The sequence below is a fragment of the Ictalurus punctatus genome, chromosome 18 (assembly GCF_001660625.3).
Source record: "Ictalurus punctatus breed USDA103 chromosome 18, Coco_2.0, whole genome shotgun sequence".
NCBI classification, from domain to species: domain Eukaryota; kingdom Metazoa; phylum Chordata; class Actinopteri; order Siluriformes; family Ictaluridae; genus Ictalurus; species Ictalurus punctatus.
In genome coordinates, this window is record NC_030433.2 from 10,483,277 (window position 1) to 10,506,905 (window position 23,629).

The 23,629-nt window shown below is 40.8% G+C and overlaps 1 protein-coding gene and 1 long non-coding RNA gene across 10 annotated transcripts in view; one reads left to right on the forward strand and one right to left on the reverse strand.

Moving 5' to 3' along the window:
- alg13 (ALG13 UDP-N-acetylglucosaminyltransferase subunit) overlaps positions 1–23,629 on the forward strand; it is a 131,122-nt gene that overhangs the window by 46,285 nt on the left and 61,208 nt on the right. The gene's annotated exons all lie outside the window — the stretch shown is intronic.
- Positions 11,722–17,760, reverse strand: LOC128635343 (uncharacterized). The gene is made up of 5 exons (XR_008398319.1): positions 17,332–17,760; positions 17,126–17,207; positions 16,988–17,035; positions 16,699–16,893; positions 11,722–16,598 (listed from the first exon to the last, which is right to left on the reverse strand). It is a non-coding gene; the product is annotated as an uncharacterized LOC128635343 (long non-coding RNA).

The window sequence follows — 23,629 nt, forward strand, 5'->3', positions numbered from 1 at the left end:
TAGATGAGAGCTCCATCCAGAGTTAGGACATCTGAAACAGATCAGGCAGGTCCGGAGAGCAGAAAGGATCAGGATCTCTAGTATCTACATAAAATCGTGTGTGGCTCGACAGAAGGAGAGAGGGAGAGAAAAGATTATTCGGACTGTGCTTAGCATAACAGAAAGTCTAGTCAGGGTAGGCTTGAGTAAACAAATACGTTTTAAGCCTAGACTTAAACACTGAGACTGTGTCTGAGTACCGAACACTAATTGGAAGACTATGGAAGTATAATAGTGCCAAATGTCCTCAAGGCAAAATAGCATGTTGAATTACACAAACTGAATAAAAACTTATTGCAATAAAAATACTTGAATTTTTTTTATCCAGCAATTTGACACAAATTGAAAAAAAAAAAAAAAGCACCACAATATCAGTGCTTGAATTAGTTTCCTCTGCAATTCATTGGGTTTGTATATTTTGATTGAAAACAAAATTCCAGTATTCAAAATTCAATGCACACATATTCACATTCCTAAAATATGGTTCCAAAATATTAAGTTGTTAAAAATACTATCTTCATTATTCGTCAGGTAATATTTCGACACATTATTTTTCAACCTCACAAATTCAGGCTGCAAAAATTCAGGTCTTAAAATTCGGGTCTTAAAATTCAAGTCTTCACATCCGGGTCTCACAGGAAGAGCAATGGATTGCCGATACTATTATTACATGCTGCTCAGAACCTGCTCAAAGTGTTGGTGGTTGTGTGAGTAGTGGTGGGATTGTGCAGACAAGCCACAAGAGATGATGAACCAAGTGATATGTTCAGTTACACTGTTAATCAGTACAACAGTATATATTTTTATACAGTTTTTAAGTTAATTTCTCTGCAAGTAAAGTTGTTATTCATATCAAATTTGGTGAAATTATGTTAGCTTTTACCACTAGTAAACTACCTGGCTAGTCAGTCACTATGCTTGGTTTATGCTTTGGTCATCTGCATGGAGCCTACGTAGGAAAATCGATTTAGCGGAGTAACCTACCAAGCTGAACTACAGGGTTTTAACATTTGCCTAGCTAATTATAGTTACAATTATAGGACTATAGTAGTTACTGGAATATTAAACCCATTTGTTTTCCCCACAACACTTGCTCTTGGACTATGTTTTAGAGCGATTCCACTCTCCCCTGAACCATGCTGTTGGGCATATTCCTTTAGACATGGATTACATGGAATTTATTTGCTCAAAGGAGTTGTTTTGTTTTTTTTAGTTCAGTTTCTGAGGCAGTGAACATTCCACCGAACGTTTTAGCAGGAATAGTAGAACTTCTTACTGTAATTATGCAAAATGTTCCTGGGGGAGACCAGCATGGTGATCATTCAACAGGAACAAGGGCCAATGGGGCGTCCACGTCTCAAAGTCTCACCTGATCACATCGCAAACCTGCTGGATCTGAATTTGTCTGTTCCCACTATTGCCAACCTGTTAGGGATAAGTAGACGAACCTTATACAGACGAATGGCGAAATGTAATCTCTCAGTTCGAGCTCTATAGGAGTTGGATGCTTCTCAAACCGCTCTGAAGCAAAGTATGCCTCACTGTGGATATAGAATGATGAGAGCAACGATTAAGACACAAGGACACCGGGTGCAGTTTGACCGAGTAAGAGCTTCAATGCACCGGGTCGACACCGTGGGAGTCATATCTCGTTTGACACAGCTCGGCTGTGTAGTTCGAAGGACTTACTCAGTCTCCAGTCCAAGGTCAATTATGCACATTAACACCAATCATAAGCTGATTCGGTATGTAATAAAAAATAAGTTGATAGTGAATTCATGTTAGTTTTAATTTAAGCAATGTGTTCACAAAACTGTGTAATTTCAGCTACAACATAGTTATTTTTGGAGGTGTAGATGACTTTTCACGGAAGGAAAGGGTTAGCCTTTGTCAAGTAGATTCACCATCTTTTAGAGAACTATTGAGCTGATCATGTGGCTCCATGTACTTTCATAGATAATGTACCTTGGTGCTGCATCTAACAACCTTGCATCAACTACACTGGCTTTTTTTCAAGAAGCAGTGGAAACTTTTGGCTTTCCCCTAAGGTACGTTTATGATAATCAAATTCTAAATATAAAAAGCTGTTTCATGCAGCTATATTTCTTACTATTTTAACAAATGACATTAATTCAAGACAAGAAAAGTCAAACAGGCAGTTTCATGCACCAATCTTTTTACACTTTCAGGGTATGAAGTGACCAGGGCATTGAAAATGTGGATGTTGCTCGCCTAATGTTCACAGTCTGTAGGGCAGGCAGGGGAAGTTTTGTTTCAGGAAAGAGTGTCCATAATCAGCGGTGTGTTGATGATATAAAACCATGTATACTTATCAGTATATGTACTGAGGTTCCAGTTTACAAAATCATTTGACACTGAATTTTACTTTTGTATGGTTCATTTATTCCAGTATTGAGAGGCTGTGGCGAGATGTCTGGGCATCGGTGACAAATGTGTATTATTATGTTCTGCACTCCCTAGAGGAATGTGGCTACCTTGACATTTCAGACCCAATTCACCTCTTTTGTTGCCACTATGTTTTTCTTCCACGGCTTCAAAATGACCTCAACTTGTTCTGCAGAACCTGGGACAATCACCCGATTCACACAGAGGGTAGTATGACTCCTAACCAGTTGTGGGCAGTGGGAAGTGTCTACCATCCTGTACCTGAACCCAACATTGAGGCATGTGGTCTATTTTTTGTTTGTGATGCTGTCTGTCTTTATTTTTTGAACTAAGAACAATAAGTAAGAATGCTGCAAATAATGGAATGCTCGTTTTGTTGAGAGCTTTAGGAAGGACTTCATGTGTTATGTTTAATGGTCCAAGATTTGTCTTTTAGGGACTGAGCATACCGCACATTGACTGGGTGAGTAGCGGCCTCATTGCTGATGCACACGCCAGCATCATTGTTCCTACGACTGAATGCCCCCTGAGTGATGAACAAATGGCAGCCCTATAGGAAGCTGTAGACCCCAAAACAACTTCAGACATTTGGCTGGGACATCTATTTAGTGGCACTTCAGTTTTGACAGTCAGTTCTAATGGAGAAATTGTCTACAGTAACAGCAGACCACATGTGTTTGTTACTTGATAATAAATGTTTCAGCACATCAAACTAACCTGTTGGCAACTGAGTTAATTTAGCCTTAGTTGACATTCGTACAGCAGGTTATTGAGCCAAATATATTGTTAAAGAAGACGCGACTATTGCTCACAATTGAAAAAGTACAAAATGTACATAGATTTTGAAATAATAAGACAGTCACATAAGGCATGGAAAAGTTTAATTTTCACCAAAAACATTCAGTAGCCACTGCATCTAAAATGCTGTGGTGGGGTACACTAGAAACTTACTACATGCCATCTTCGTAAATATTGCATGTGCCATGCATGTCAAAACAGAACAGACTTTCACATCATAGTAAACATTACAAACAACAACAGCATTTTCATGCATATGCCAAAGTAGCACTGAAACATTTATGCTGCATGATTAAGGCAACAATCCAATAATGAAGAAATATGAAGTTACAGCTACTGAATAATGAAAGTTAAAGTTACACATGCCCCAAACCATATTTGCATGGCCCAATGCACATACTTAAGTCCATCCTGAAGGACTGGTAATCTTTGTAGTGCCCTGGTAATCTAAGGATACAGAAGCAGGTAGAGGCTCTTGGGAGGTCACCACTAACAACTTCTACAGCCAGACTTTCTTTAGCAACTTCCCATCCAACCCAGAACTTGAGCAGGTCCTTCAGGTCCTTGCTAAATGCTGAAATTGAATAAACAAAATCTTATTCAACAATTTTTTTTAAAGTTATTTTGTCATTTATGACAGCAACAATTTGTGGTCTTGGCCAATTCACATTATTCACTTTATTTTAAGATGCAAAATATAACTGCAAAACATTTACATAGACATGAAGACACACAAATGTCAGATTATGACAAATATGTTTAAAATATTATTTATATTCAATGTAAATAAAGAAGCTACAGTGAGGGAAAAAAGTATTTGATCCCCTGCTGATTTTGTACGTTTGCCCACTGACAAAGAAATGATCAGTCTATAATTTTAATGGTAGATTTATTTGAACAATGAGAGACAGAATAACAACAAGAAAATCCAGAAAAACACATGTCAAAAATGTTATAAATTGATTTGCATTTTAATGAGTAATTAAAGAAATAAGTATTTGACCCCCTCTCAATCAGAAAGATTTCTGGCTCCCAGGTGTCTTTTATATAGGTAATGAGCTGAAATTAGGAGCACACTCTTAAAGGGAGTGCTCCTAATCTCAGCTCGTTACCTGTATAAAAGACACCTGTCCACAGAAGCAATCAATCAATCAGATTCCAAACTCTCCACCATGGCCAAGACCAAAGAGCTCTCCAAGGATGTCAGGGACAAGATTGTAGACCTACACAAGTCTGGAATGGGCTACAAGACCATTGCCAAGCAGCTTGGTGAGAAGGTGACAACAGTTGGTGCGATTATTCACAAATGGAAGAAACACAAATGAACTGTCAATCTCCCTCGGCCTGGGGCTCCATGCAAGATCTCACCTCGTGGAGTTGCAACGATCATGAGAACAGTGAGGAATCAGCCCAGAACTACACGGGAGGATCTTGTCAGTGATCTCAAGACAGCTGGGGCCATAGTCACCAAGAAAACAATTGGTAACACACTACGCCGTGAAGGACTGAAATCCTGCAGCGCCCGCAAGGTCCGCTGCTCAAGAAAGCACATATACATGCCCGTCTGAAGTTTGCCAATGAACATCTGAATGATTCAGAGGACAACTGGGTGAAAGTGTTGTGGTCAGATGAGACCAAAATGGAGCTCTTTGGCATCAACTCAACTCGCCGTGTTTGGAGGAGGAGGAATGCTGCCTATGACCCCAAGAACACCATCCCCACTGTCAAACATGGAGGTGTAAACATTATACTTTGGGGGTGTTTTTCTGCTTAGGGGACAGGACAACTTCACCGCATCAAAGGGACGATGGACGGGGCCATGTACCATCAAATCTTGGGTGAGAACCTCCTTCCCTCAGCCAGGGCATTGAAAATGGGTCGTGGATGGGTATTCCAGCATGACAATGACCCAAATCACACGGCCAAGGCAACAAAGGAGTAGCCCAAGAATAAGCACATTAAGGTCCTGGAGTGGCCTAGCCAGTCTCCAGACCTTAATCCCATAGAAAATCTGTGGAGGGAGCTGAAGGTTCGAATTGCCAAACGTCAGCCTCGAAACCTTAATGACTTGGAGAAGATCTGCAAAGAGGAGTGGGACAAAATCCCTCCTGAGATGTGTGCAAACCTGGTGGCCAACTACAAGAAACGTCTGACCTCTGTGATTGCCAACAAGGGTTTTGCCACCAAGTACTAAGTCATGTTTTGCAGAGGGGTCAAATACTTTTTTTCCTCATTAAAATGCAAATCAATTTATAACATTTTTGACATGCGTTTTTTCTGGATTTTCTTGTTGTTATTCTATCTCACACTGTTAAAATAAATCTACCATTAAAATTATAGACTGATCATTTCTTTGTCAGTGGCAAACATACAAAATCAGCAGGGGATCAAATACTTTTTTCCCTCACTGTAATATAGATTTGGAGGTACATTACTGATACCATATCCATCTCAATGAACTGTCTCAAGTACCCACTGAATCAGCTGGGTATTCATCATCAGCAGCAGCAGAAGGCCAGGATATTCGAGAAAGCAGCATCTACATCATTAGTAGACTGTAGACCAGTAGACTGTTGGCTAAACACTGACATTGAATATGTTTGGACGAATTCTGAGGGGGGAAAAAAATCAAATATTAACCTGATGTATAAAAGTACTCAAAAACAAGAGTCTTCAGATTCCATTGGAAAAAAACACCACATCCTTCCTCTCAGTCAGAAGTGACCAAACCATTGTATCTTTAAGTCTTTGTCTGAGTTGTTTCATTTGGCGTGTTCTTCTCCCAAGAACCTACAATATGTACCAAAATGATCAAAACAGCCAGTAAGTGTCACAGAAGACAGTTTAATTTCTGTCATTCAACATATCTCCTAAGTCATTCAATGTATCTTCAGTTTGAGAAGAGCTTACTTACTAAGCAGACAATTCATGTTTTATTTGTCACTACTTCAAAATTCTATAAGTACAATGTGGATTAAATATGTAAGCCAGATTTACAGAGCATAGAGTCCTAAAACACAAATGGAGAGATATTAAAAAAACTACATTCATCAGAGCGGCAACAGTTTCCATTAAATGATCTTTAAGCATAATTCCAAAATACTCAGAAGATATAACATAAAACATGGTCTTGTCCAGTAGGGAAATAGAGGTATTTGAATATATGTAATCACACAAAACAAACAAGAAATTTACATTACCGCATCTGAAAGCAGTTGTTCGTAGAGCCTTCTGTTTTCCTTCGGTTGGACCTGGGAGATCCCAAGACAAACAAAGCTCCAAAATTTTCTCATGTTGGTCCTCATCCAATGGATACTGTACATTAAGCTCAATTAAAAATTTTATAAAATTAGTACAAAACAATCTTAGAGTAAAAAGAATACTTACTGAAAAGTTGACCAACTATCTATATTGTATGTACATACCTGGTTGATTGTCTCTCGCACATAAATATCAGGGCAGTCCTCCTACAGTAAAGTGGCTGTATCATGTGAACCAAGAAGCAGCACATGGACAAAAGCTCTGCTGAGCCCTGCTAGACATGGTCCACCATGACGGAAGGAATGGCCGAGCATTCGTTATGCTACAAGGAAGAGGTCACTTTCGATACGAAACTGTGAAGATGAGGGCACCAAGTGGTCTGGCTGCCCCTCAAACAGGCAGGTAACTCTCATGTTTCCTGTTCAATATAAAACATGCAGAAACATTAAAACTGTTTGACATAATTCTACTTGTTAACAGGCCAAATCAATTATAAAAATTGCCAGAAGTTAGAGTAATGATGATGTATACCCAAGTTCAAACTGAAACCGTACTTCAGTTTGTGAAGAATGTGGGAAAAAAGTGCCTGGTAACACCATCACCAATTGCAGTGTCCCCTAAAGAACACACTAAGCGTACACAATAGCTACAATACTGCAGTGCTACACTAAACATTGCATTGAACTCATTTTCAACTTCAACTGCTCTTTTCTATGCTTCGCCTTGCAATTGGCATCTAAGGGGGCATGCCCACTCCACATCTTTTTGCTTATAGAAGTTTATGTTTATAACTCTCTTATTCTTGAACACCTGATCTGAGGTCCATGTACATCAGAAGCGGCTTCCCAGTCTCATGGATACGAAGAATTTCCTGGGTGTACGAGGACACTGCCACTTTGGGATCAGGGTGGGTCTTCCAATCTAGGTGGGCAGAAAGCACAGATTTTGTTAAGTGTGGCAGTGATAGAAGAAATGCACTCAAATGTCACCCACAGTTATCTATTAGTCAAGTATAAAAAGAAGCAGCAATTGTAATTACCGTTATCCACACACAGCACTTCAATTGTGTTGTTCATTGTGTCATTGACTGTTCTACAGTGTAAAAGAAAACCCACACATATAAGACACGGCACATTTTAAAAATATCATCATATTTTAATAATATCAGATTTTATTCATCTTGATTACCTTTCCCCACATATGCTCGCATGAATTTCCAAGACATCAAGGGCCATTTCTTCCTGGCATATAGGATAGCAAGCCTATGATGTATGACACATTAATACAAAAAATATTAAATAGATATGGATACAAATGTAACTACGACAATATTGAAATGCAAAATTTATATATACACATACACACACATATGTACACACTCCCCCCCACACCCCCAACCCCCGTCTTTCCAAAATTATATGCATTCTACAACTGGTGGCTGGGAGTGTAATCATGAAAACAAAGAGGACCATACAGTTCTTGACACACAGCACCAACAAACTAGTCAAATATATAGTGACAGTTCAATTGTACGCAACTCCAAACTTGTATCAAGTAAGATTACGTGTTCACTGTTCCCCAGTTCTTCATTATTTTATCAAGAAAGATTACCTGTTCACTGTTGCCTGGTTCGGCTTCATTCACAATAACAACAGAGCATGAGCTGATGTGGTCAGGAAGAACTTGAAGAGGATAGGATGAGTTGCATTTTTTACATATTGCCTTTGGCATGTTGGGGAAGGCCTCAGATGTTGGTGGCAATGGAGTAGTGTCAAGCTCCTCCTGGAGTGGAGCTACATATATAACAGTGTTTTCTTTTGTTCTTGACGATTTTAATATCCTTCCTGTATAGCCAGAACTGTGACACCCCCCTTGACTTCAATGGAACAAGCTTTTGCCCAGTATAGTAGCGCATGGTCCACCTCAAAGGTTTCAAATATTCAGTTTAACTCTATCTGGTTTAACTGCTATGAGTGACTGCTTAATTAGGGATTCAAGCCCGAAGGGCTGAAACCCTATTGTAATTGTAAGGATTTTTATTGTTATTTAAAAATTTTATTTTATTATTATAATTATTATTGGGGGTTCGATTACTACCGTGGTCCTGTGTGTGCAGAGTTTGCATGTTCTCCCCGTGCTGTGGGGGTTTCCTCCAGGTACTCCGGTCTCCTCCCCCAGTCCAAAGACATGCATGGTGGGCTGATTGGCATGTCCAAAGTGTCCGTAGTGTATGAATGGGGGTGTGAATGTGTATGTGATTGTGCCCTGTGATGGACTGGCACCCTGTCCAGGGTGTACCCCGCCTTGTGCCCAATGCTCCCTGGGATAGGCTCCAGGTTTCCCCGTGACCCTGAAAAGGATAAAGCGGTATAGAAGATGGATGGATGGATTAATCTGCCCTAAAACTGACTGTGCAGACCAAACTGTAAGTAGAAGACGATTCTGCGTCACGCCTATAAGAGGCTCTGATGAAAAGATTGAGGAGTTAATTTTTGCTCCAAGAAAAAAACAATGTATTAGTTTGTCAAAAATTCTTCATGTGGGTGATGAGCTTGTAAAGGAGCTGTTGTTTAACCCCGAGCAGGGCGTTACCAACTCCGGAGATCCTCTCTTAAGACCGCCCTCATGCTGTGATGATTAAAAACGGGGTGGCCTGTGTCATAGTGAAACACATATTACGAAGATGTCTCAAGATTCTACATACGCCTGCTACAGCAACACCCCGGAGACAGCGCCGGCTCTGCCTGACGACAACGCGACAACGCTAGAATGCCCACCGCAAACATATGACAACAAGTGGTTGGATAATTTCTGCAAGGAATTAGGATATCACAACCTAAGTTTCCTCACAACTCCGTACGGAATCAGTGGCTCTTTAACTGACGCCTCTGCCTACATCGGTGTTGATGACACAGACAGCTGTATTCGATCTGTCGCATTCAAGATTATAAAAGCGACAGTCGTGGTCCTTCTGGAGCATGTTATCAATAAAAAAAACTGAAAGATCTCTGTTTGGTTTGCGAAGTGGATCATCCGAGTCAGCTTAGACACTCCTGTCTGTTCAAACCTGATGCGTATTTCTTTGACAAATACTTTAAGGAACTATCGCGTGATCTGCTCAAACCTGGACTTAAACATTTCATCGCTCAAGCCTTGAGTCGGTGTGGTTTGAGGGTTAACCCCCAGAGAATTCAAAGATCAGTGGATGCTGTTCTACATGAGCTGCGGGACGAATTGTACATCGTGCAAAGGCTTAATGAGGTCAGAGAGAAAGTTGTGGATGTCAGCAGCGAGCAGATCGTCTATGATGCCATAATTCCTACAGTCCCTCAATGACGATGTATGATAACGTTTATGATCTTTTACTGAAATAAATACCAAGACGTTTAAGACCATCTGTGTTATTCTTTTGTGCTTGTTAAAGTGTCGACATGTCAGGAGACATGACAGCAGACCTGAAAAAAAGTCTATTACACACCTTCAAATGCGGGGTCTTTTGGTGGTAAAAAGCGTTTAAAAGACGGTGTTTTAAAAGAAACAGGGGTTTGTTTAACAGATAAAGAAGTTTCGGATTGGCTCATCGGCGAGGATGCTTACACGCTACACAGAACTGCTCCGTTAAAATACAAAAGAAATTGTGTTTTTGTTAATGGTATTGATATGCAGTATACGCCAAGGAAAACGACAACGTTCATTTTCTGTTGATGTGCATAGACATGTTTAGAAATATGCATGGACTTGGTTTTTAAAAAATAAATCCGGCGTGAAGGTGTCTAAAGCTTTCCAATCTATACTGGATGAAGGCAGGGTACAGACAGATAATGGGAAAGAATTTTTTAATAAACATTTTCAAAGCATGACAAAAAGTACAACATACATTTGCAACAGCCACCGATTTAAAAGCGTGTATCGTCGAGCGGTTTAATAGAACCTTAAAAGGTCGGATGTGGAGATATTTAACTGCTACAAACTCCAAACGCTATATCGATATTCTACAAGACATCACGGATGGATACAATGCCAGCTATCACAGGAGCATTAGCATGAGACCTATTGATGTTTCCAAAGAAATTTAATCTGCTGTGTATAAAAACCTATATGGATCTAAAGACGGCCCTGCGTAACCCTTAAATTTAAATATAAAGCTGGCGACATTGTTAGAATTTCTAAAGTAAGAGGTCCGTTCAGAAAAGGTTATAAAGAAAACTATACGCACAAGTTTTTCACTATAACAGAATGCATATCACGTGAACGTCCCGTCTATAGATTGTGTGATTAAGATGGCGATGTTATTTATGAAGAGGAATTACAAAAAATATTTGTAAACAAAAACAAAGCATTTAAAGTGGAAAAAATTTTAGACAATAAGAAACAAGGTTGAAAAACAGTGGTTTTGGTTAGATGGCTCGGATGGTCCTCAAAATTCGCATCATGGATTGACCAGAAAGAATTGGTCGATGTACAGAGCCCCATAAAAACAGACGAAACCTCGTAGATGGCACACATTCATGTAACAAACCAACCATGACTGCGGGTGGTTATTATGTAATGCTTCCCTGTAATGCCTCAAGGACTGTTTATCCGGAAAATAGTATCTCGTGTTATACAACTCTATTATCGAAAACTATCGATCTAAAAGGAGACTGGCAAGTCAGGTTAATCGAATTTGAATATCCGCTGTCATGGTACACATTTAATGAGGAAGATGCTACGTTCATTTTCAACTATGGTGAAACAACGAAGACTAAGAATCGGGTCACCGAATATAATATTGAAGGCAGTATATCAAACGCATATTACAGGTTAAAGACTGGATATTATGACGACGTCGTTTTTTTTGATCAGAGAGATCAACGCGTCCCTGACACAACGTGCGAGTCTCGGCCATGTTAAAAAAAAAAAATCCATTCCATAAATAAATTTGTGTTGCCGGGATACATTTGTATTCCTAGAACACTGACTTGATTAGCATCTCGGGGATTTTTAAACATTAGATAATTTGTGTTTAAGCTGATGGTCCTACTGGCTTTCCCTTGGCAAAATAAATTCTGTACAATATAAATAGCGCTAATATTTCTATGATGTACATATTGGGTAAAGACCTTCTCCACCTCGTTTCTCCTGCTGGCCTCTTTTATCAGATCATCGAGGATTAACAAATTAACCGTGTTGGCCGGAAACAGAGCATCATCATTCAGAGTCTGTGGTAATCCTTCAACAAATTTTATTTTGTACATTTTCAACAATTCATCATACAATGGTTGCCAACAATCATAAATATACACAATATTTTCAATTTTTTTAGAAATCAAATGTACAGCATTTTGCAACAACATTTTTACAAAATATGACTTTCCCAAGTTTGAAGGTCCGCTTATCACACATGAAAAAGGGTGATGTAATCTGAAATCAAACCCCTCTGTGTCTCGCACACCCCTATGTCAAAAAGATTGTCAGAAGCCACATGGGATCGTTGTGAAATCTGGGAGCAGTACGCATTTGTTGTACACAACCTTAAACTTTTTAACAACTGACCTGTTGTGTAGTGTGAATTGTTTTTTATTACGTACAATGGTATCTGTGTATGCCAGTATATGACAACTATTATCCGCCCCCACGACGTAGTGATCGACAAGTCCAATCAGGGTGTCTAATCTAATGGCTTTTGAATTTACTGCGTTGAGCGTGACATCTTTGGCTTTCATGCATACCTTACCCTTCGCAGTGCGGTAGCCGTATGTTTTTGGTCCGCCTGAACAAAATTCTACAATATGATCACCAGCTCCAACCTCGTCAGTTAAATTACCGAGTTAGGGGCACAACGGAGGTTCCCAGTCGCCCTCTCTAGATGTAAAGATCACACTGTCAGTGTTACTGTACCACAGCCTGTCACCCAATTTGTCCATTAATTCGTAAAGTTCTAGATGGGCATGAGCTGCTGTGAAAGCCCCAAGAAAGATGTTGATGTCGCGAGTCTGCCCCCGTTTCCCATCCGCATAATACCACTGAATTAGAGCCACGCTGTCTGAAATGAAGGAAAAGTGTTTAACACCATAACCGTCACTGAATATGTGCTGTGTAAATTGTTCTGGGTCCGAAATGAACTCTGTACACGGCAAGTTTTCACGCCTGGAAAAACGACCCCAAAGTAAGTTCAGCAGAAGTTTGTTAATAGAACGCCGTGCTGGGTTGCGACTTATCTTACCGGCGTCCATCTTAATCCCCTCTTTCTCAAAGTAGTCTGAGATGTAGGATTCCTTGTCTGCGTCTGTCATAACGTGTGCGGGGAAACCGCTGGCCTCTTGTTTATATTGTAAAAATGTTTTAACATAATCACAAAACAAAGTTTCTGACCGTTGTGGAAAATGCCACACCTCGTCCACATTCGTTACAATATAACCCTTTTCCACACCTTTCAATAGCTCTATGCTCATCATCAAACTGTCTTCTGAGCAAACCGTAGGGCACTTTTGATAACGGATGTAAATGGGTTGGGTTATAACAACATTCATGCCCGTGAAACATGCATCCGTTGAATCCGAAACCGTATTTGACACCATCCTTTTCATAATAACCACAGAGATTATATTTTCCAATCACCATCTCTCCATGATTTAAAGCGTGCTGAATGTTCACGCCGCGTGTTGTTTTGACATATTCAAGCCATTCAATGGAAACGGCTGAGTATGTCTTGTTCTGTTTTGTGTATGCGTTGTTATGGGTCAGAGCTAGTGTGTCTTTTGGTAGGTAGTGGGTTTTATACATGGCCATGTAGCACACTGCTAAAGTGGTGTATCTGAATGGGTCGAGTTTGGTACATTGTATGAATTCGTCATGGTACTTCATGCATGCCTCACGGAGCAAAACGACATCGTTCTTGCCGTACATGGGGAGCTCTTTTTTTAAATCAAAAACCTTACCCGACACCGTAACATACCACTCATCAAACAGAGCCCTCTCTTTGTCAGACATTGTCTCATAGCCGTAGAAATGCTTGTCAGGGTATGGGCCTACGTAGTCTTCATTTTCTATTCTACTGAACAGGTGTGGGAAATGACCTTTCTCAGCACAGGTTAGATTTAACGCGGCGGATGTCATGGACAGACGCATAGGGATGAAAGAGTAGCTATCGATGAAACGTTGCTTGAATGTCTTATCATACATAAAAATGATCCGACAGCCTTGCATAGTAATTTGGAGTGTTAGCCCTACTTTTGCAAAATATTCCAATAGTATAAAATTGTCAAACCCTGAAGCGTTGTGTGCAACCCATGTGTAATTCTGGTAATGAGGGTGTCTAAACTTTTTAACAAGTTGATCTATACAGTCTGTACCAGCGGCTGTTAACTCTACCCCTTTAAATGTAATGGCGCATACGAAATTTGCTACATGTTTACTGTCTGTGTGTTGTGTCTTGTCACGAATCGTGACGGAGCAGAGATCGGACGGATGCAAGTGCAGGATGAACAGTTGTTTATTAGAAAGACAGACAGGCAGACAAATCCAAAACGTAATCCACAAACATGCAAGAGGTCAGGCGATTGGCAAACAGGCATACACGGGGCAAGGCATGAATCTAGGTCGATAAACAAAGCAAGAAACAAACTATGACGAGGGACTGGAAGCGGATAATCCAGCGCGAACTAACTCTAAACATGGACCGTGACTATGCCTACGATACGCGTTAAACTAGCTCTAAACATTTACTCTTCCGCGTTGTGTGCTGTGAGGCGCGCGGTATATATGCTGACATAATCAGCGTCTAAACTGCTAGCAGCTGAGAGCAATTCAGACCCACGTGAAATCCCAGCCAATGACAGAACAGGGAGGAGACAGAAACGTAAACAAAACACACGTGTCCAGAAGTCATTACAGGAAACAATGGAAAAGCAGGTGCTCGCGCATTCGCGCTTAGAGCATGCTGCTTCAAGGGGGAATCGTGACATGTCTCAAAATCATAATAAATGTATTTGTCGCTAGGTGGTTCCATTTTTTATCAGTTGTATGAAACATTGGCATACTCAGTCATTAACCAACTCAGCTTTACAATGGATACAGTGTTCTGCCGGGCACACATGTTTTTTTGGTGCGGCTCCGTTGACGTGATATCGCCTATTACATTTCTGACAGTATTTAGTGACATCACACTGAGCGTACTGTTGTCCTGTTTGCATTTGTTTATGCGCGTTGTAACAGTAGGCTGATCTGCAGTACCGCAAACAATCATGACATTGCCTCGTTTTGCCAACGTATTTATGACAATCAGGCGCATTACATACATCGCAAACGTATTTACACCTGTGGTCTCTTTACGGCTAGTAAAACCATGATAGCAGTATTCACACACGTATGGTGTACCAATGAATGCTTTTAGGTTCTTAATCAAGAAATGTTTGTTGTGTAGATACAAGAACACGGTCTTATTATGAGGCTCGTCATTGTTCGTAAAGTGTTCCAACAGACCAAAACATGTTCTATGGAATACCACTATTTTAACAACCGTAACAACCGTTCAAACCATGTGATGTCATTAAACCCTATCTTCTGTTGTACCGAATACCCTGCAGTTTTCTGTGGAGACGCGGCTAACGACTCAAGTTCACTACATGGCGTATGCGGTTGTAGAAAATGGGACAGACAGATCGCAAAACATAAATTTTTAGATATGTTGTTGGGGCAGAACAGATTCATTCTGTTTCTGGCAATCACCTCGTTATGAGCTAAATCACGTATCTTTCGATAAGCACCACTGTGTTTACCGCAAGCTATAGACACGTTCAGATCTAGACATTAATCAGCCCGTACGTTAGAATCACTTTGCATAATGTTCTCAAGTTGTTGTGTGAATATGTGCAAAACGTAATCGTTGTCAGGTGACAAGACAGCGTTAACATCAGACGGTAGACTAGGGCCTCTCAAGGTAATGTTGATTAAGCCCCCATCGCCGGCCAGCAGTCTGGAAAACGACATTATTTCAGACATGATATCATGCAGAAATATAGTGTACGCAGTTATCACACGCATGTTTATACGACGCCGTATCTCCAATTCATTAAATCTGTGTCTCGGTACCACCGTATAACCACCAACAGACCCACCCTCTCTTACGATAGACTCAATAGCGGCTTCGGATAATCCACAATTTGGCTCCGAAGGATTAAACGATTGACTGTCTGACCCCCACCCCACCTGCTGTGATTTTGAATCGCTGTATAACAACGAATTTGAACCGATGTCTAACAACGAATTAGGCATTGGTTCTGTTTGAACCTCAGCCATTGATCTAACACGGTTTAACAAGTCCAACAAAGTATCTGTGGTAGACTGCTGTGTATTCAGATCCTCCATTGTTCGAATTAAACCCTGTAACGTCTCTGTATTACCACGCTGTTCAAAAGTAGACAGACCATCATCGTCGCATCTTCTAAATTTAATTGCTGCTCCCAGATTACACAAGTTTTCACCACACCGCTTTGACATTTTTACAGATTTTTTTAAAATTGAAACAAAAACCAGTAAAAATAAAATAAAATAAAAAAATCACACACAGTAAAACAGATACGAACCAGCAAATAAACACACACACACACACACACACACACACACACACACACACACACACACGGGTATAAAATACTTATTGTACAACTCACCCGAGTTTCTTGTTTTTAACCAGCTGTACAAACTGTTTTAACAATTCCGTCGTCAGGTATTGGTTGTGATCAACGCGACAAATCTCCCCAACAAGAAGCTTCTGGGTTGTTATGATTTGTTTATGTGTGATGGTATGGTTTTGTAATGTTTCCACAACACTTTGATTATAAAGAAGCTGATTCTTGTCTATAATGTCCAGACGCTCGGTGACGCTAAATCCAGCAATACGATCCTCGATAGCCTTGAACCCGGTTCGTATCACCTCCACCGAGTCTCTGTTATTGTCTATAACAACAGTAGCCTCGCGACCAAATGCTTCTTGGTTTGAAGGCAGATCGTGTCCAGGAACCGGGGTAAATACACAGGCGTCCCACGAATCAAACAGCTCCTGATTCCAGTTCAAACAGAGTCTATAGCGCGCGGTTCATTCACAGCTGACTCTGTTGGGGGGGAAAAAACACAAAACTTTGCTTAGGATACCCGCACTAATTAGGATGATGAAACAGTCTTTTAAAAAAAATTAAAATACATGCTACATACCGTCTGTCGATCGTGGGGGAGATCTTGATCTTGATCGTTTAAGTTTAGACGTCGCGACACCCACGCTGTGGACCTGAGCGACTGTTTTATGCTTGGCCTTTCCAGAGCTCGTTGGTATACAGCGTTCAGTAGAAACCGCAGCACTATTTTTTTTTAACTCGAGTGCAGCGATCTTGTTTACAAGATTTGACAAGCCTTGAACAGTAAACAAACGAACACAATACATAAGAAAACATCTTAAACCGGTTTTAAACATAACAGCTAAATATCTCATTATTACAGATTTTACCCAACACGGGGTTTTCCAACCTGACTCGCGGGACTTCTGTGTTCGACCCTTTGTGTAAAATAAAGTAAAATGATTAAACACATACACAATACATCATACACAGAATCGTATACTTATAAAGAATAACAATGTACGTACCGCTTGCCTTGTTCAGAAAATTTATTTCGTCTACAATGTCCGGGATAGACACAATGTCAGCATCACCTGTAGCGTTAGATACCTGTTTTATCCACCACAATAAACCCAAATTCGTTTATAAATAAAAACATTCTTAACAATGTATAATAATAATAATAATAATAATAATAATAATAATAATAATAATAATAAAACAAAACACTTACTGTTTAGATAGACGGCCATCTCCTCTTTGAAGTATTCTCCAAAATAAAATATAAAGCTTTAGCGGTGAGTTAAAACGAGAATCGACGATTCGCCTAAAATTACACGGCGCTCTGATACACAGCCGAGCTCTTAGAGACTTCTGCGTAACTGACCCTACTCTTAAACATAAAGCATACCTATTGTAGGGTGTGTCGTAAAGCCATTACCATCCCCACAGACACTCATTATCATAAACAATCTGTAGGATCACACCACGACCCCCCTGGTCATAAAAAAAACTCTTGGTCAGGAAGAAATAAAGAGCCATAAATTAAGCACTCCTAGAGAAACGCAGGCCTGACAAGGACGAGGCCATAAATTAGCCCTCTAGTTCTACCGCCATGATTGACATTTTGACTGAACGTACTGGCTACGACGAAAACACGTGTATGGATGTGTTTAGAGAGAGAGAGAGAGAGAGAGAGAGAGAGAGAGAGAGAGAGAGAGAGAGAGAGACGTATCTGAAAACACGTATGTGTGTCCGGGGTTTAGCGAGAGAGACGCGTTTCAGTTTAACCTCATTAATGCTTAACAGAGCGAATGGAAAACATCTCTGGAAAAAACTTATCTCCTAGTTTAAACATTACCAGCACTTTAAAATTTTTACCTTGTAAGGATCTTTGTTTAGAAGTCATGTAATATGCGCTATTCTTTTTAAACAGCTCTTTTAACCATGTTTACCTCCTAAAGTTTTTATGTGTTTTTTGGAAGCCTAGTAATACGGATTCTTTTTAAACAGCTCTTTTAATCATTTTTACATCCTAAAGGTTTGTGTTTAGAATGTATGTAATACAAACGATTCTTTTAAACAGATTCTTTTTTTTAAAAAAGACGCTTTACCTCCTAAACTTTTTATTCAAAGGTAAACCGGGATCCCTGAAAACATAATCAGCAATTGTTTTCATTTATTTCACAAAACAAATATTCTACTCATATATGTACACAGTCAAACATCATGCTTTTCTAACAATGTGTTTACACAAACGAAATAACGTCACACAGTAACACAAACACATCCCCATATTAAAAACATTATTTCTTTTCAGACGTATTTCACCCCACCAAAAACCAAAGTCATTAACATAGACACCTTTTGTTGGGAGGGGCGCTATTTACCCGCACACACACCTCTCCACAACACCTCCAGACACAATGGAGCCAGATTGACCAGCTGATACACCCAATAGGGTTACCCCCCTCACCACCCCTACAGACCTGCCAGTCAGGGAAGCACAGAGGGTCATAAATTATCAAACACACTACTTTGATTGACAGTTTGACAGAAAGTGCATGATATAACTACTTGTGTCAAATTGCTGGGAAGAAAAATTCAAGTATTGTTATTGCGATAAGTTTTTATTCAGTTTATGTAATTCAACATGCCATTTTGCCTTGAGGATGTTTAGCACTATTACACTTCCATAGAAGACTGTTCCATAAATGTGGGGCTCTATAAGAGAAAGCTCTTCCCCCTGCTGTAGCCTTCGCTATTCAAGGTACCGTCAAATAGCCTGCATCTTTTGATCTAAGTAGGCGTGGCGGATCATAGAAAACCAAAAGGTCACTTCGATACTGTGGCACGAGACCATAGTGCTTTATAGGTTAATAATAGTATTTTATAATCAATGCGAGATTTCACTGGGAGCCAATGCAGTATTGATAAGATCGGGTGATGTGGTCGTATCTTCTGGTTTAGAACTCTAGCAGCTGCATTCTGGACTAACTGGAGTTTGTTTATGTACCTAGTGGAACATTACATTACTGGGCATTACAGTAATCTAGTCTAGAGGTGACGAAAGCATGAACTAATATTTCTACATCATGTAGTGACATTATATTTCTTATCTTAGAAATATTTCTGAGATGAAAGAAGGCTATCTTAGTAATATTATCTACATGAGCATCAAGTGATAGACTGGAGTCAATAATCACTCCAAGGTCTTTTACTGCTGTACATGATAAAACAGAAAGTCCATCCAGAGTTACTATGTGATCAGAAAGCTTACTTCTAGCTACACGTGGTCCTAATGCAACTACTTCTGTCTTATCAGAATTAAGTAAAAGGAAGTTAGTTAGCATCCAACGTCTAATGTCCTTTACACATTCCTCAACTTTATTAAGCTGCTGTCTGTCCTCTGGCTTTGTGTCACAAATCGGAGTTGAGCCAGAAGCAGGTGCAGATAAAGACATTTATTTAACCAAACGTACGATGAAACAAAGACACTAAGAAAACTTGACTAAACACACTGTGGCAAGAAACAAACACCGAGACATAACCAACGTGAGTCAAACATGGAACACAGGGGTCTAAGACAACGAAAGACAAGCACATAGTGCAGACCAGGACTATATATACACGTGAGTGCTCATTAACCAAAACGTGAATCAGGTGCAGGTGGTCATGTGACAACTAGAGCAGTGCAGTGGCTGATGGGAAGTGGAGTCCAGAGTTTCTTGATACATGACACTTTGCTGAAACATACAACTGCGTATCATCAGCATAACAGTGGAAACTAATTTCATGTTTATGAATAATTTGACCCAGAGGTAGCATACATAAAGTAAAAAGCAGCGGGCCTAAAACAGAACCTTGTGGAACACCAAATTTAACCTTGGTATGCGTGGAAAAGTCTCGGGGTTGTCTCTATACACACTGTCTCTGTGCTATGATGAGATCTAAATCCTGACTGATACATTTCCATCCATCCATCTTCTACCGCTTACTCCTTCTTCAGTGTCGCGGGGGAACCTATCCAAGGGAACATCGGGCAGAGAGGGGTACATCCTGGATAGGGTGCCAGTCCATTGCAGGGCACAATCACATATACACTCACACACCCATTCATACACTACGGACACTTTAGACTGCCATGCATGTTTTTGGACTAGGGGAGGAAACCTGAGTACCCGGAGGAAACCCCCGCATGAATGTTATTCCTATGTAAGTATGAAAATAACTGCTGTGCTACAATTTTTCTAAGATCTTGGAGATGAAGGGGAGATTTGAAATAGGTCTATAGCTGGACAGTTGAGAGGGGTCAAGGTCAGGTTTTTTAATCACGGGTTTAATAACTGCTAATTTAAGTGATTTAGGTACATAGTCAGTGCTAAGGGAAGAACTGATTATATTTCAAAGCAGTTCAATTACTCCAGGACAAATCTGTTTAAAGAAACATGTAGGTACAGGATCTAGTATGCAAGTTGATGAATTCGCTGAAGAGATTAATGTAGCTAGTTCGGTCTCTCTAAGGGGAGTAAAACATTCTAAACATTGATCTGAAATTTCTATATTATCATCTATAGGGTTAGTCATAATACTGTCTGGTTTTAATTTAATAGCATGAATTTCACATCTAATATTTTCAATCTTACCAATGAAAAATTTCATGAAATCTTTGCTGCTATGTAATGATTGAGTGCTTCTTTCTGTAGTGGTTTTATTCCTAGTTAATTTTGCTACTGTGTTGAATAGAAATCTCAAATTGTTTTTGTTATCTCCTATTAAGGTGGAGAGATAGACTTTTCTAGCATCTTTAAGAGATTTTCTATAGTTCAGGAGGCTCTCCTTCCATGCTGTTTGAAATAGCCAAATAATTTGGTTTGACGCCATTTACGTTCTAATTGTCAAGTGTACTGTTTTAAGGTACACGTTTTATCATTATACCAGGGTGCTAGTTTTTTCTCTCTAATGAATTTTATTTTGAGTGGAGCCACTCTATCTAACGTAGCGGAGTGTTGACTCTAAGCATTCAGTCGCCTGATCGAGTTCTGTCGTATCAGACGGTGATCCAAATTTAATTGATGTCTCTGGCAGGTTGTTTATGAAGCTCGATGCAGTAGCTGATGTGAAAGTACGTTTTATGCGGTAGTGAGGCGAGGTGAAAATATTATTATCAATATGTATTTTGAACGAGATAAGATAAGGGTCTAAGACAACTTCAGACTGCGGAAAAATTACAATATTTTCTATATTTAATCCATATGTTAGTATGATTTCAAGAGTGTGACCACCATTATGAGTAGGTCCGATTACATTTAATCCCTTTGATTAACCCCTACTGAATCTAAGATGGACACAACCGCTGTTCTCAGAGTGTCTTCTGGGTTATTAAAATGAATATTAAAATCACTGACAATTAATGCTTTATCTACAGAAACAACCAGGTTTGAGATAAAGTCTGTAGGGGGGTCTGTAAATAATAATTAGAGGAATTGACTTATTTTTTGTGGCTACATAAGTTATACTGGTATAAAGACAACACCTCCTTGTCACGTTTCGTGATGTAACGGAGATAAGGTAGGATGCAATCGCAGGTGAAACAGTTTTATTGTAGAGAGACACAGGCAGCAAAATCCAAAACGTGATTCAAAAAACGTAATCCATAAACATGCAAGAGGTCAGGCAATCGGCAAACAGGCTTACACAGGGCTAGGCAGGCATCAAGGTCGTGGTCACGGAAAACAGGGTCGATATACAAAACATGAATCATAAGCTATGACTATGAACTGGGAGCGGAAAAACCAGTGTACACTGACTTTGACTATGACTATGACTATCTATATTTACTCTAATCTAATATTCTGCGCCGTGTTCTGGGAGGTGCACGGTATATATACAAACATAATCAGCGTCCTAATAGCTGACGGCTGAGGGTAATTCAGACCCACTTGAAACAATAGCCAATGACAGAACAGGATGGAGACATAACAGAAACATAGCAAATGCACGTGTCGAAATGTCAACAAGGGAAATGCAGGTGCTCACGTAAACAAGGCTAGCGGTAAGGTGATGCTAGCGGGCTACAAGCTAGTCGCGGATGTTTGGAAGAACCAATAAAACTTAGCGACAACACAACGTTATGATTGTTTTATCTGAAGTAGTATCAGTGATATTTGTGAACGTTGTAAAGGTAATAAAAAATAACATTATGTAAAAAAAAGCATGATTTTAAAGTATAGAGATTAGATGAAAATAGCATCAGCTCGAGGGACACTGCTTCCTGTGACACTATCTGCTTCAAAAGCATTAGACTGGGCAACCACTGTCTGAAAAAGTGGCCATGGATCGGTTCCTGAGAGCTCTGCCGCCCCCAGAACGCCATGGGAATACGAGCTCCCGGGACCCCCAAGAAGCTACTAACTGCCCTAGAACACGCCCTGCCCCTCTTGGCGTTCGGCAGGGATGGGCAGCGACCCCATAGCCTACCTGGAAGGGGGCCGTCATATCGGCCCGACCGCCAGCACGCTGCCGAAGGAAAAGAGGTCATCCAAAACTGCCCCGCCTATGGGACATCCAACGAGGAGGCCATGCCAATGAAACCTGATTGGGGGACACCAAAGGTTAGTAAAAACTTCGGACCGCCGCACACGGGACCCACCAAAACCAGCCCAGTGAAGGAAGGAGGCCCCAGTCCGGCCGGGCTACATGGCCCGGGGCGGGGAGAACGCCCTGGCCAAAGATAAGCCACACACACCCCCTAACCCATTCTTGTCTGTATTTCAACAGGTGAACCAGCAGGGGAACTTTGGCTGGGAGCAGAAAGAGGATGACTGTCTGAAGCATTGCTGGGCCCAGGTGTGTCAGATCAAGGGGGTCAACCAAAATCCAGAACACAGGCTCCCCGCCTCCTACTTTTTAGTCAGGGGAGACCTGCTATACCACCAGACCCAGTGCAGAGGGGAAAACCTGGACCCAGGACCCGAACCCAAACACTGATGCACCTGATCCATGCTCATCCACTCGGGGGCCACCTGGGGGCCCGAAACACCGGGGAAAAACTGAAGGACTGCTTTATCTGGCCAGGGATGGCCGCAGAGGTCCGGAACTTCTGTCAACGGTGCCCTCAGTGTCAACGTACGACCCCCAGGAAGCCACCCCTCTTCCCATCATAAGCGTCCCCTTCGAAAGGATCGGAATGGAGCTCATAGGGCCACTCCCCAAGTCTGCCCGGGGCCACGAGTACATACTCATACCCCGAGGCGGTGCCACTACGCAAAGCCACCTCCCGCAAAATCGCTAGAGAACTGCTACTCCTGTTCAGTCATGTGGGGATCCCAAAGGACATTCTGACCGACCAAGGTAAGCCTTTTGTGTCCAAACTAATGTCTGATCTGTGTCGGCTGTTGCAGGTGAAACACCTCAAGCAAGCGGGTCTACCACCCGCAAACTGATGGACTTGTCAAAAGATTCAACCAGATGCTAAAGCACCCCCTTCGAGCTCCTCTTCGGACGACGACCTCGAGGACCGCTGAACGTGG